This window comes from Patiria miniata, unplaced genomic scaffold (genome assembly GCF_015706575.1).
Source record: "Patiria miniata isolate m_02_andy unplaced genomic scaffold, ASM1570657v1 HiC_scaffold_21, whole genome shotgun sequence".
NCBI classification, from domain to species: Eukaryota; Metazoa; Echinodermata; class Asteroidea; order Valvatida; family Asterinidae; genus Patiria; species Patiria miniata.
The window spans coordinates 7312096-7325871 of record NW_024037060.1 but is presented as its reverse complement, the minus strand read 5'-3'; the positions used below and the strand labels follow the sequence as shown (position 1 = coordinate 7325871).

Genomic DNA, 13776 nt, shown 5'->3' with positions numbered 1-13776 from the left:
GACCAGAGACCGACTTTTTTTTTTCTTGGCCTTACCGCCACCCCTGTGTGGTACCTCATTAGCAAAAAAATTAACAAACGAAAAACAATTGAATATATACTTCAGGCAATCAGGCTTTATGTTATTTGAAGAGCTACTGAAAATGAATACAAGAATGTTACGCGAAGTACGGCGGCTGATAGCAACCAGTGGAATCCCAGAAGATGAGAGGAAGTTTTGAGATAATCGGATTAGAAATTAAAGTTTGGTTTGTGTCTGTGCTAGATCGGAGTTGGAGCAAGCTCAGAAGGAGCTAGACGCGGTTAAGGGACTCTACATTGATGTGTGTGAAGAGAAGAACAAGATCGAGGATACCGTCACCAAGACACTGAGGGCTGAAGCTTCTCAACAACTAGAAGCAGTGAGAAAATCAAACTTTCTTTTCATTATTTACCCCCCAAACAGTCCCCCCCCCAAAAAAAATAATAATAATAATTTGGGAAAAAACATCTGGCAGTGTGAGAGAAATGATAATGGTCGGGGTGATGTCTTGAAAAATTTAGCGTGGGTTCCTTCACTCCGATCATGGGACTCTGCAGTTATGGCCACAGCCTTGCGGCAAACTTATTCAATGTGACTGCCACGTTGTTTCTGCGTAAACTAAGGTGTCCCTTTGGAGAGTTGAATGCACCTGTTTCTCCGCACCCAGTATAATTAGGTGATGAAGTGCCTTTACTTAATCGTACTGTTACACATCTTAAACAGTAGAGAACAGCATAGTGCTTTGAGCCCCTTTGACTAGTCCTGTGATCATAGTGAAAAGCCAATACTGAGTGGTATGATGCTAAGGTATTGGTTGTATGAACACCAATACTCCTTTGACCAAAAGGTTGCCAAAATGTTACCCGCAAATTAAGTACAAGTGTGATATGTGTGGATGAGGTACAACATCAGTAGTAACTTGTGATCGTGGTTCACAAATTTGTCTGTTGCGATGGTTGGGTATTATCCAACTAGTTCCCGCACAGACCCAAACCACCCAAACTACTCCCTAAAAGGCCCCAAACTGTCCAGTAGTGTATGGTTTTATATTAAAGTTATCAGGGAATGAATACATTGTAATACAATGTAATACACTGTAACACAATGTAATACCATGCATGTCTTTATTGCTCAGGCCAAGGAGGTTGGCAAGCCCAGCATGATGCAGCCGTGAAGGAGCTCAGAGATTCCTTGGAGAGTAGTCACCGAGCAGAATTGGTGATGGCTAAGAGCGGCTGGAGACAAGAGGCGGAGGAGGAGAATAAGAAGACAGTAGAGGAGCAGGTAGGAAAGATTGTAGAAATTTACATCTTTAAACTTAATTCCCCCGGCATTTTTTTTTACGGCCCTTACCGATTTCCCCTCACTCTTCCCCAAATAGTAGTCACTGTGTAAGGAATCGTTACTCAAGAGGCATCAAGTTCCATGCTGCTGGCCGTGCCTTCCTCAATTCTCAAAATTCTTCCATAGCTCCTGATGGGTTTTGAAGCATGTCACAGTGTTAAGATTAAGGAAAGGCTACTAAAATCAACCTAGGAATACTTGACCTAGTTCTGAACCTGTCGAATACGGAAAAACATTTACAGGGCTTTCAATACCATTGTTGAATTGATGCACCATACCTCTGCCATCAAGCAAAGTCAATTTTACTCAACACTCAAACCCAAAAGTGAAGATCTCCAAGATAACAGAGATCTTCAGTGATTCTTCGCATGCTATTATAGTATTGCCACCCACACCTCACCAAGTGTAGCAGTGATATTCTTTCATGAAAGTTGATTTAATTGGTTTTTGTCATGTGATTTATTTAACAGTTGGCCCTAGCCAAAGCTGAGTGGACCGAGGCAGCGCGCAAGGAGGCTGGGAATAGCGCCCTCACTGCTGCCGATGCCGAGTGGCGAGTCAAAATGGAGACTGAGCTGGAACAGAGAGTTGAGCAAGGTGTGTGCTGACTATGTCTGTTATGACGTTGAGGTTCTGATGGACTTTTGTAGGTTTCAATTGAAAAAAATAGAAAATAAATAGAAGCAGAATCTGAATTGCGAAGGACGCAGCTACAACATGTTCGAGCTGAAGGCATGTAAAGGTCCCTGAGGCAGCCACCATACGACCCATGTCTTAGCACGAAGCACAGCCGATCGAAAGTGCTGATTTTTGCAGAGTGAGAAAAACAGTAGAATCTGAGAATCCAACCCTGGCTACAGCAGTGAGAGGCAAACGTTTTTTGCACTACGCCACCCATGTCACAGAGTGTGGTGTTGTACTCTCTTCTCAAACGAGGCAACTTTCTGGCCATTTGTACTAGGCAATCTCTGAGGGGAAACGACGGGCAATTCTGAGGAGTTTGCTCCGATGAATTTCTATATTAACTGTTGGAAAAGTTCCTTTTTTAATAGCTTGCAAGGCATTCAGTTTCCTCCATGTTGCCTGCACACGTGGCCTTCTGTGACTTGGATGTTTAGTTCAGATGAGTTTAGCCTTAGCTTGTTGGGTCCTTGTACTTTATTATAATTTTCAAAAATTTGATGTAGTGGAAATTCAAACTGTTTTTTTAATTCACTTGAACAATGATGAAACATTTCAATTGACTCATTCTCTCAAATTTGAGGAAGTTTTCATTAGTAACTGGATAAAACTGTACTTGTCCTTTCAAAGTTTGGCAATATCGATGAAAGGTTTGAAAAACTTCAGATATAATTGTTTTGTTTTTCTCCATGCAGCCAAGAAAGATCTGGAAACCAACCACCAAGAGCAGCTTAGCAAGCAGAAGGAGCGGCTACAGGCGAGCACGAGGGGAACAAGGCTGGGGCTGTCCTGATGGCTATGGCTAAGGCTAAGACTGAGTGGATGAAGGCTGCCGAGGCTGAGCATGAGATGGACAAGGCAGGGGCTATCCAGACGGCTGTGGCTAAGGCTCAGACTGAGTGGATTAAGGCTGCCGAGGCTGGCACCAAGGAGAAACTGAAGAAGGCTATTGAGATGGCTAGGGAACAGTGGATGCAAGAAGGTGTGCAAAGGACTAGTACCCATCTAATCTTACATCATGGCTTCATTCGAACGACTTGGCTACGTCTGGAAGTAGCACTGTGTCTATGGGAGCGGCTGCAGCCTCTTCCCATAGACACATGTGTAATTGCAAGCCGTAGCCAAGTAATTCAGACACGGCTTATGACTCACAAATCGAGTTTGGAACCACAAGGCCTTAAACACACTAAAACACTGAAAATTCTAAGATTCATACTGAATCAGTCCAATCTACGACTGCTGCAATAGGCCACGTCCAAATCTCTTGTCTGGAGCTGTTGGCTAGGTCTTTGTCGTTTACAACTGTGTGAGCAAATGCTGACCATAGCCATGGTCATAGCTCTAGATACCTGTTAGACACAGCCTTAGACTTGAATCGGCCAACTGACTTTTCCGTAAGAAGGCAAGAGGTCGTGGGTTCGAGTCCCACCCGAGCAGGCATGTTAATTGTTTCCTCTGAGCGTACAGTGCTTATAAAATTACGTCGGTAAGGGGCAGAATACAACAATCATTACATGTGTGGTTTTTATTTTTACAGATCCTGAAAAGAGACTGGACGAAGCTATCTCGGCTGCAAGACGACAGTGGACCGACGAGAAAGTGGACTGGGAAAAAGTCAAAGAAGAGTGGATGAAAGAAAAGGGAGAAGAAGAAATCACAAAGGTACAATAAAGAAAAATGCTTCCCTTATAAAGTTAATGCTTAATTTTGCTACTTATTCGAAGACTACTTTTATTACTTATTCGAGCATTTTTTTTTCACTTATTCAAGGATTACTTAATTTGATTTACTGGCAGGGAATAACGATTCTAGAGAACGATCGAATGACTTGATATGTGATTTGTTGTTTGGGGAGCATTTTCAATAACTTTTGGCTCTTGCCTGTCAAGCTTAGTGGCTTCAACTTGGAATTCTCAGGAAAGGAAGGGTGTGTGAATTAATTATTCTATTTAAAAAAGTGGAACATTGTGGTTTTGACTGTATTCCTGAATTCAGTCGTTAAACATTTTTTTGGCAACCATGAACAGAAACTATTCCAAATTATCTTGCTTATCTCTGCCCAAGTTGGATGATCTTGGGCAGAGACAGGCCAAGATCATTTGTGAAAACTCCTTTCTACCCCAAAGGAGCCCTCTATTTATTTCTGTAAGATTATTCCGTAAGTTTGAAAGAAAGAAAAAAAACCGAAACCTTTCCTATTCATCGACTTCTGTCTTCGGCATAGTAGCTGAGATTGTAATCCATGACTTGTTTCAGACCTTAAGATACATTATTATTTGTGCAACCAAGAACAAAGAAACTAATCCTATCCATCTTGAATCTTGGACAGGGAGTAGCAGAGCGAACAAAGTCACTTGAGTCCAAACACCTGACAGACATCACCACCTGCAAGCAATCCTGGAGCAGGGAAGAGACAGAAGATGAAGCAAGAGCAGAGAGGGACAGAGCAGCTGCCGTGGAGGAAGCCAAGACACGGATGGAGAAGGAACACCAGAGTCATGGAGGAGTGCTGAGAGATGCTCAAACAAAGGCAGAGAAGGACCAAGTACGGGATACTCAAATCAGATTTTGGAACTTAAAAAATCTGTCATTTATTTTAGGAAGTTAAAAAAAGCAGTTCGTGATTACCAAAATTAAATTGACGAAGAACTAAAATGTGTGTTCCTTATCTGGGTTTTTTTTGTTTTGTGAACTTCTGTTTTGAAAAAGTTTGGGCATTTTGCCAATTTTTGTGAAAAACATGGGGAAATATCATGTTGACTGATAAGAAATTGTCAGGAAAGTGTGTTCAAATTACAATTAAACAAAAAGGCCCCCTTTGACGAAAGTGGGGCAGACAAATGTGCCAGGGGCTAGCTGGATCTGCGCTTGCAAGTGCTCAGATACTGTTTTCCTGGCAAAGTCTTCATGTTGAAACACGTTACGAAGGAATTTGGTGTTTGATATTGTTCAAATTTGGGAACATTTGTTGTTCATTTATGTCATAGTTTACTAAGCTCTTTGATATTGTCTTTGATATTTTGTGGTTTTTGTGCATGAGGCTTTGTATCAATTTAGACTCTAGACACAACTTAATGCACTTGTCATTAAATATTTGTGATTGTCATTTAAATTCACAATCCGTCTTTAAAAATGTCTGTATTAGGTTGACTAAATGTTTACATGAATGTATTACACACTTTTTTATTCATTGCATTCTTCCTGTTTAATTTGTAACACAGAGTCAACGTTTGGAGCGTGCATCCAATGATTGGCAGTCCAGACTGGATGAGGAAATCAACTCACGGCAAGACGCAATCAACAAGGCATTGCAGGAGGCACAGGACCAATGGCAAAAGGTAAATCTATTAGTTCATGTACTGCCCCAAACCGCCCCAAACCGCCCTACCTGTTCCAGCTGCACAGGAGGCGCAGAACCAATGGCAAAAGGTAAATCCATTATTTCATGTACTGCCCCAAACCGCCCCAAACCGCCCTACCAGGGCCCAATTTCACGGCACTGCTTAGCACAAAAATTTGCTTAGCACAATAAAAGTCTGGCTTATAAAAGCAGGTTACCCGCCAAAACTCCATGTGATATTCATGCTAAGCGAACAAAAGCTGAATACTAATCACAAGCAATATATTTCACATGGAGTTTTTTTGGCTGGTAACCTGCTTTATAGCCAGATTTTTTTTATGCTAAGCAAATTTTTGTGCTTAGCAGCGCCGTGAAATTGGGCCATGTTCCACCTGTACTGGCCCAAACCATCCAGCACTCTATGGCTGTCTGAATTTATCAGGGAATAAATACATTGTAATACAATGTAGTACAATGTAATACATTGTAGTAAAGGTCCTTACAATCCCCCAGGTGTATTGGAGGGAGTTACTGGATTCAAGAAGGAAGAACCAAGTCACAATTCTTTTTCAATAGGTTTGATGCCATTGATTTTTGCAAAGTGATGAGGGTTGGTTTTTTTTGAAAAATTGTGGAAGGTTCCTTATCATAGCAAACTTGCCGCAAGAGTGAGGCTGAAAAAGTTAGATGGACACAATAACTTTTTATCCCAAAAGAAAGTGTTGTCATGCCTCACGTCAGTGCCAAATGTGTGATTTTTTTCCCACTTTTTAAAAAAAAATTATTTTTTTATTTTTTTAAAGTGAGAAAAAATGTAATTTTAGTTATGTGTTTTTTGCAGGAGAAGCAAGACATGCTGGATGCTCAGAAGGCTGCCTTGGTTGCCCTGACGGCCGAGACTGAAGCTGATCAGGAAGAGCTGAGATCCCAATATGAGGCGGAGCTAGAGAGGGGAAGAGAGGAGGCGGTCCGCTCAGCGAGAGATCAGTGGTCCAAGGTCAGATTGAATGACAACCTCCGAAAACACTTGTGTGTATGTGCAGATGAATTTGAAATTGGCATTAAGCTGAAAATGTGATGAGCCATTGCAGGACATCGAAGACCTTTGACTTTTTCAGCCTCGACCACAAAAGGGCGCACAGATGCCCTCAGTTCATTGCTAATTTGAAATTCAGTAATTGTTTGGCTACTTGTGTGAGAAGTACATTAGGCCAATATATTGAACATTGCAAAAAGTGAACATTTGTTTATAAAAAACATGATCCTGCAGGATCTGTGCACAAATAACCCCCACCCCACCCAATTCCCCCAACCTAATTCCCCCCTCCCCAGTTAGGAAATGTCATTGCTCTAGATTGCTCCCCATCCCCTGCTTAGAATCAAAGGACAAGCGACCCATGTTTAGAGTAGACGATTGTGAGCAATCCTTCATCTTTAAAGCTATAGTCCATCATTTGTAATTAGTGCATTTTGTTCGTTTGAAGCAACAAAAGTGTTCAAAATCTAATGAAGGATACTGAGCAACTAACCTGATGAAGTTTCAGCTAAGCTTCAGCTGTACATTCCGAGAAAAGCAGCATTCTAAGATCTCAATTTCAAATCAAAAGTTACTGAATCATGTTTTGAATTTTTTGAATTGCAGCTATACGCGGCGTCGCGCACTCGGATCCGACGAATTATAACAACCGCGCGCGCGTGTGCGTCGTTCCAATACTTGTGCGCGCTGCGCTGAATAACAAAACGAACTACTAATTTAAATTTTCCTATGGTGCTTCTTAAGAATCACCGTTGAAATGCCTTCTTTTGTTGATTACTTCAAAATGACAGCTTCCCAGAAAGAATAATTTCACAGGGAGTTTAGTTCCCTTACTATCTTTCAACCAAGTTTGTTTTTCAACAGTAATTACACCAGTTACTTTTCGGATGGCTGCAAATGATGGACTATAGCTTTAAATCCTTTTCTTTACCATCGACAGAATTGCGATACTGAACTGAGGAAGCTTGCGACGAGATCCTTGAGCGCAGGAGCAGATCTGGAAGCAAGAACGCAACGACCTGCAAGAGCAGCTCAGCGACTCCCCGCCCAGCTCCGCGACCCCAGCGACAGGCCGAACGCCACCGCCGCAAGCACGCCCTCGCCAGGCAGAAACTGGAGAAGGAGATCGAGTCGCTGCGAGAGCAGCTCCAGGACGCGGACCGGGAGCTGAAACAGACGGAGTACGGCCTACGACGGGAGCTGGAGCAGCTACAGGGCGGCTGACGGGGGCCAACGCGGCCGCGCGCTGTCGAGGCCTTGGAGGCCAAGATGGCCGGGATGCAGAGGAGATATGAGGAGGAGCTACAAGCAGCCCGACGGCAGAGAGGAGACGGAGAGAAGATGGCTGATGCGGAAACACAGGTTAGCAAAGTTGTCAGTTTTTACTTAATTCTTTAAAAAGATTTCAAACTTACACCTAAAGAATTTAAAACTCATTTGGCTTTCTACAATTTATATTTATTTCTTGAGATAATTGATCCGACTTTCTCTTAATTTTTACTTTAAGCAGACAATCCATTTCTTTTATTTACCATATCCAAGTCAAGAAGTCGCTTCCCTCCGTACTTTGGAGTTCCATTTTTACAATACCGTTTAAAGTAAGCATCTGCATTCTGATTCCTGTGAAGAAATGCTTGATGATTTTTTATTCTTTGCAGACCGTTGGGCAAAATGATGACAGCGTGTCAAGTGAAGCCTTGCAAGAAATTAAAGCTCACTACATCAGAACGGTCAAGAAAATCAAAGGTGAGTAAACTGAGGGTAAGGCCAAAAAAAAATATTTTTGGTCAGACCATAAGTTCCGGAATTGATGCGGGGATGCGTTTTTTTTTTTTTTCTTGGCTTTTTTTTTCTTTTTTCTTCAAGCTTGGATTGTACAGACAAGGTGGAGTACTATTTTGCTTTTTTGGTGTCCTCATGTACATTGGTGTCCTCCATAATTTGCCTTGGTGCCAAAAATCAGCCGGGATCTGGCCACCAGCAATATAAATCCAATGACATTACGGCTGGTACCACTGTTGTTTGCTAAGCAAATATTGTCTGTGCTTAGCAGCTCCACCAAATCGACAAGTAATTTTACTCTAGTTGATTTATTTAGCTTTTTTGGTGTTACCTAGTTAGTGAAATGCCGAGTAAAGCTATCAAACATCAGCAAGTATTTAGAATATATTCCCCTCACGCCAAATCTATTAGCCAAAGTCTATATCGCATCTTTGTTTTGCTGTGTGTGCAACAGTTGACGTAATGAAGCGAATGAATGACATGAGAGGAGACTGTCGACACACCGTGCACAGCGAAGTCATGAAGGAACGGCACAACACGGCCAAGAAGCTACGCAGATACTACCTAGAATGCCTACAGAAGTTCCTTGAAGAGGATCAGAATCAGACAGGGTAAGATTTGATGCCTTGTTCAAAACCTTTTGGCATTATTGTATAGAGGAGCCATCAAGGATTAGGAGCGTTCTTGAATACTTCTGCTTCATTTCCTAACTTTTCTTTGCCTCTTCAGTGCTGTCCGAGAGCTTATCAGAAAAAAAAATCACAAGCTTGCTCAGTTAAGGCTCGATCCCTAAACCTGTTAGTAGTGTACACATTTAACTTCTCGACCACTGAGCTTGCCAGTTAGCTTACTGAAGACTGTGTACATTAATCATTATCATGAAATTTCCATCGTTCGAAGTCTCACAGTTCCCTGTTACCTCTTGTCTGTGACAGGAATGGCAAGACCAAAGCCAAGTCCACGGCCAGCAAGCTTGCCGCCATGGCAAAGGCCTTGGAGCTTCCCCCGGACCAGCTGGCTACAAAGCTCCCACAACCGGTGGCATCAGCACAGGGTGACCCCATCCAGGAGCCAAGAGAAAGACCCAGGTCCTAGCCAAGTGCCAAGAGTGCCACGGGTAAAAACAAATCAACAGCCGTGGCAGAGACAGTTACTGAGGATAGACAACATCACCAGCCCAAGAGTGACGTGTCTCAAGGCCTGCCAGCCAAGGTAAGGCATCCGCATGTCTCCTCTAACAAGATCGCCAGCTACTCTACCTCTGGTCTCAGAAAATCTGCAAATGATCAGGCAATGCCGTCTTCACACCCGACAGCTCATCAGACAGACTCGGAAGCGGGAGATCATCTGATGAATTCGGTCCCACGTCTTTGGGAAGTTCTTGGGACGAGATGGAGACTGGAATCGCACTCAGCAAGCTGCCCATTCAACCCAGAGAGTTCAATCCGAAACCGGAGCGACTGGCTTCCAAAAGCCACGGCAGAACAGAAGATAATCCTTCCCTCACAACTTCCTCATTATCAACAGGGAGTGTGTCTGCTAGATCTAGGGATAGCTCACCAGACAATTCATCCAGTGGTGCAAGAAAAGTGGTGTCCAACTCAAGCAGTAGATCAGTGACTCTTAAATCCAGGGAAAGCTCTCCTGATTCCTCCCCTGTTACTGCTCAGAGTACGGAGCATTCAAAGAACCAAGATGGATTCTCAGAACCGACACACACAATGTCACGAGCAACTCTGTCAGGAACTGGGTGACCGCAAAGTCACGAGAAAGCTCCCCAGAGTCTTCAGGCAATGGGTCTCCCGGATTGAGGTTTCCAACCAAGAATTACTCTGCCCCCTCCAAATCCAGCTCCAACATCACCGTCCGATCGCGGAGAAATGAGACGCCCTCTACGATTGGCCGAGACGGCAGTGTGTCACAGCACAGCCCTTTCAAGCGACCAATCACAGACCACAAGAGAAGTGCCGAGCCTAGGAAGGGTCCGGTGAAAGTCCCACCCCCGACTGAAAAGACGGCAGCGATGCTGGCGACCGTTTCCGCACCGACTCTCAGACAAGTGCTCCAAGTCACAAGACACACTGAGTTGCCTTCGCTAGGACCTTACAAAGCAACAGACATCTCGAGCGGTTCCCTTGACACTGTGTACAATGACCTGCCTGCGAGTCTGGGTACCATACAGGACTTCCCTCTCGACAACCCCCGGGATTTCCCGCTGGATAAAGTCGTCCGATTTGATGAGCCCCCTAGGGGAACTTTTGCCAAAAAAAGTAAAATTGAGTTAGAAAATACCCGAACAAAGCTCAGCGGTGTTTCAGGCTCAAGGAAATTTAATGGGGCATCTACCTTGCCTTCCATGTCAAACATTGGTTCTAAGAAAATGGACGCTGAGATCTACTGATAAGTTAGAGTATTTACTACGACAGGATAGCGGATTTGAAAGTCCACAATTTGAAGAACAAATTGGCATGTAAATTATTAGTATTTTTTAAAAATCTGTCTTTGTTGTGTGTATGAGCAATTTCCCAATCTCTACATTGTACTTTTGAAAAAAAAATTCTGTTCACAGTGTTTATCAATTCCACTATGTAAAGACAAACCTCACATTGAGAAAAATGTACTCAAAATAGTTGTGCTGCAAGTTTCTGTATTTAAAATCGCAACAAATTTTTTAACAGATTTTATGCATTAAAAACAGCAAATGACACTAACGTGCATGATCAAATGTTAGGATATTGAACAATAAAGATTACCAGTTTTTTTTCACATGGAATTTTTAGCCTCAGTAATTACAGATTTCTAGATTTAATATGGAACTTCAGCAGTTTCTCTACTCAAACAAAAATACAACTGTTTGTTTCACAATAACCAGTCAACTTAAAGGTAGAGTTACTAGAGTACACCATTTGTAATTTGTGCATTTTGTTTGTTTGAACCAAACAAGTGCTCAAGATCTAAAGATGGGTGCTAAATAACTAAACCTGATGAAGTTTTAGCTCTGTGAATGCTGTATATTTAGAGAAAAAAAGAACATTTATTACATAACATAAACATAGTATTCTGGGTCTCGATTTCAATTCCAAAGTTGCCGAGTATCATATTTTGAATTGTGTCCTCCCATGACACAATCCCGAAATCAATTCAGGACATGATTCTCATTCACAGATTCGCACAATTGACCTATCGCCGTTTGCGAGTTAGCCACGCCCCTTAGACAACCCTATGGATTTTTGTACAAAAAGCTTTGTTTGTCTCAGAATTTGCGTGTTCCGCGTCCATTTGTATATTCCTTAATTGGACAATATTTCACAAGCTGCGTTGACGCGATTCCAACGCAATTCTACCGCGATAGGTCAATTTGCAAACCAACTACACAAATTAGAACGCAATGGGGCGGATTCGCAAAAAAATTCCAATAATGTGTCACTTGACACATCTTTGGAAATGACTTTCTTTCATTGTTTTCTTCAAAAGGACAGCATGCCAGAAGGAATAATTTCACAGGGAGTTTAGTGTCATTACTATCTTTAAACCAAGTGAGCTTTTTCAAAATAATTTGCTCGGTTACTTTTTGATGGCTGTAAACGGTCTACTCTATCTTTAACAGGATCATCAAAAATGACAAATATGTAGATCACAGATGTAGCAAACTGTTTAAACATCAATTGGTGAACCGCAATGGTATAGTTTCTTTTTTTAAAGTTTACCTTTTCAAGTAGGTTGCTGGAATTCTGTTACTATTTTCAGCTACCACTCTGTTTCCCCATGGGTCTCTGATGATTCAGACCTTCCACTGTAATGGCCTATTTTTTTGTCCAGGTCAACAAAATCCATGACAGCGGTCATCAGGGGTACGCCCACATTTTCTGTGCCACAACTTTCTGCACATGTATAGAAAGCGCTGCAAATGCTTAATGATACTGCTTTCTTTGACTGAAAGTATCCAGTGTCTAACTGTGCCTTACTGTAGATTAAAAGTGATGTATTATAGTTGTAAATAATAGCATAAAAAGTTTATTTATATATTTGTAATTGTAATTGATTGTTGATTTTTGAGTTGAAATAAAATAATTTAAATTGAAGATATTCATCAAGTTGTTACCCGAGCTATTTTGACGTTTTGAGTTATTCAACACCGTGCCCAGCTGTTAGTTGTGGTACAGATTTAAAGATTGTGTTTTGGTGAATGACATTGAACATCACATCTGTGTTCTGCACATGAAAACTAGAATGTACAGTGTTTGTTTATGGTGTACATTCGAGGACAAACATGTGCAACATCATCGATGAATTGAGGACAGGAACCAAATGGAGGACTCCTCGGGTAGAAAACATGTACAAAACCAATGAGAGCGGTTGCAAAAAGTTGAGTATAAACAAAGGAAAAGGGAAGAGGAACAATAGAAATCCTCGATTTACACCATAAACAAAACCGATACAGTCACTGTGTGGACATGTGAACAAAGATGTCCACATAATGCAGGTTGTGTTGACGTTCTGTGGACTAAGCCGTGTCCACATATTGTTTCGCCCTCTCTGGAAAAAAAATTGGGGTTGACAGAGTTTTCACAGTTTAAGTAAAGTTATTTTGTGTACCAAGTTTTCTTAACTACACGAAAACAAAGGAATGTCCACATAGCGTATGTAAAACAAATATGTGCGTTTGTGTGCATGTTCTGTAAAACATGGTCTAAAAATAGCACTGTCTAGCCTTTTTATTAGACTCTGAACAGAATAATAACACCATATTGACAGTAGAGTAGAAATTGCACATAAATCCAAACGTTTTGTTTGATTGATTTCAGGCAAACTGCACAATTTACATATGTGGTATGAATGGTACAATCTCTTCAAGCGGTTAAATCACTTGATTCAAAATGCTGGCACACTTCAGGCCCTTATCTCATTGATTTGGAAAAGAAGTCCGATATACATGTAGTCTGCTTGAAAAAGGTGAATTTCCTTTTATTTGAAAAATTGATAACACTTTTGAACTAGTCACTTACACTTCAAACAATTGTTCCAAAAAATGAATTTTAAATAAAGAAGTCTTTGGTTTGTTCGTGAGAGTTTCACTCGTCAAATCTTAAAACAATTTTCACAAGAATTTCTTTGTAGATCAAAATATACACATTATTTCTTAATCCACTCTTCACAGGAATGTGTGTATAAGCACAGACGTTGAATATCAAAATACATGTATAAAAAAAATAACACCTCTTAAAACTCTTGACCATGGTTGTTACACTTTGAACGCTTTACATGAAACATGATTCAAAATAAAATATGAATACAAATTTATGAGTAAAAATGTTAAGGAGCGCTAATACTGAAAGAAATTTGCGTAGTTTTCATTATTGCAACCATTATTTGGCTAGAGGGATGTTTCAAAAAGCATGAAGTGAACTTGTTGAACAAAATCGGGATTTTTTGAACTAATTATTTGATTTTTTTTTTACCGAAAAGGTATTTATGAATGGGAATAAATATGTGCTCGGTCAGTATTTATCACTCTGTTTAAAGACCGCTTAGAGACTGGGTGCTGATAATTACCCTCGACTCCGGCTCGGGT

The 13776-nt window shown here is 41.3% G+C and overlaps 1 pseudogene; it reads left to right on the top strand.

Annotated features, from left to right (window-relative positions):
* Nucleotides 1-12308, top strand: part of LOC119729867 — a 14238-nt pseudogene extending 1930 nt beyond the window's left edge.
* Nucleotides 12309-13776: the final 1468 nt, after the last annotated feature.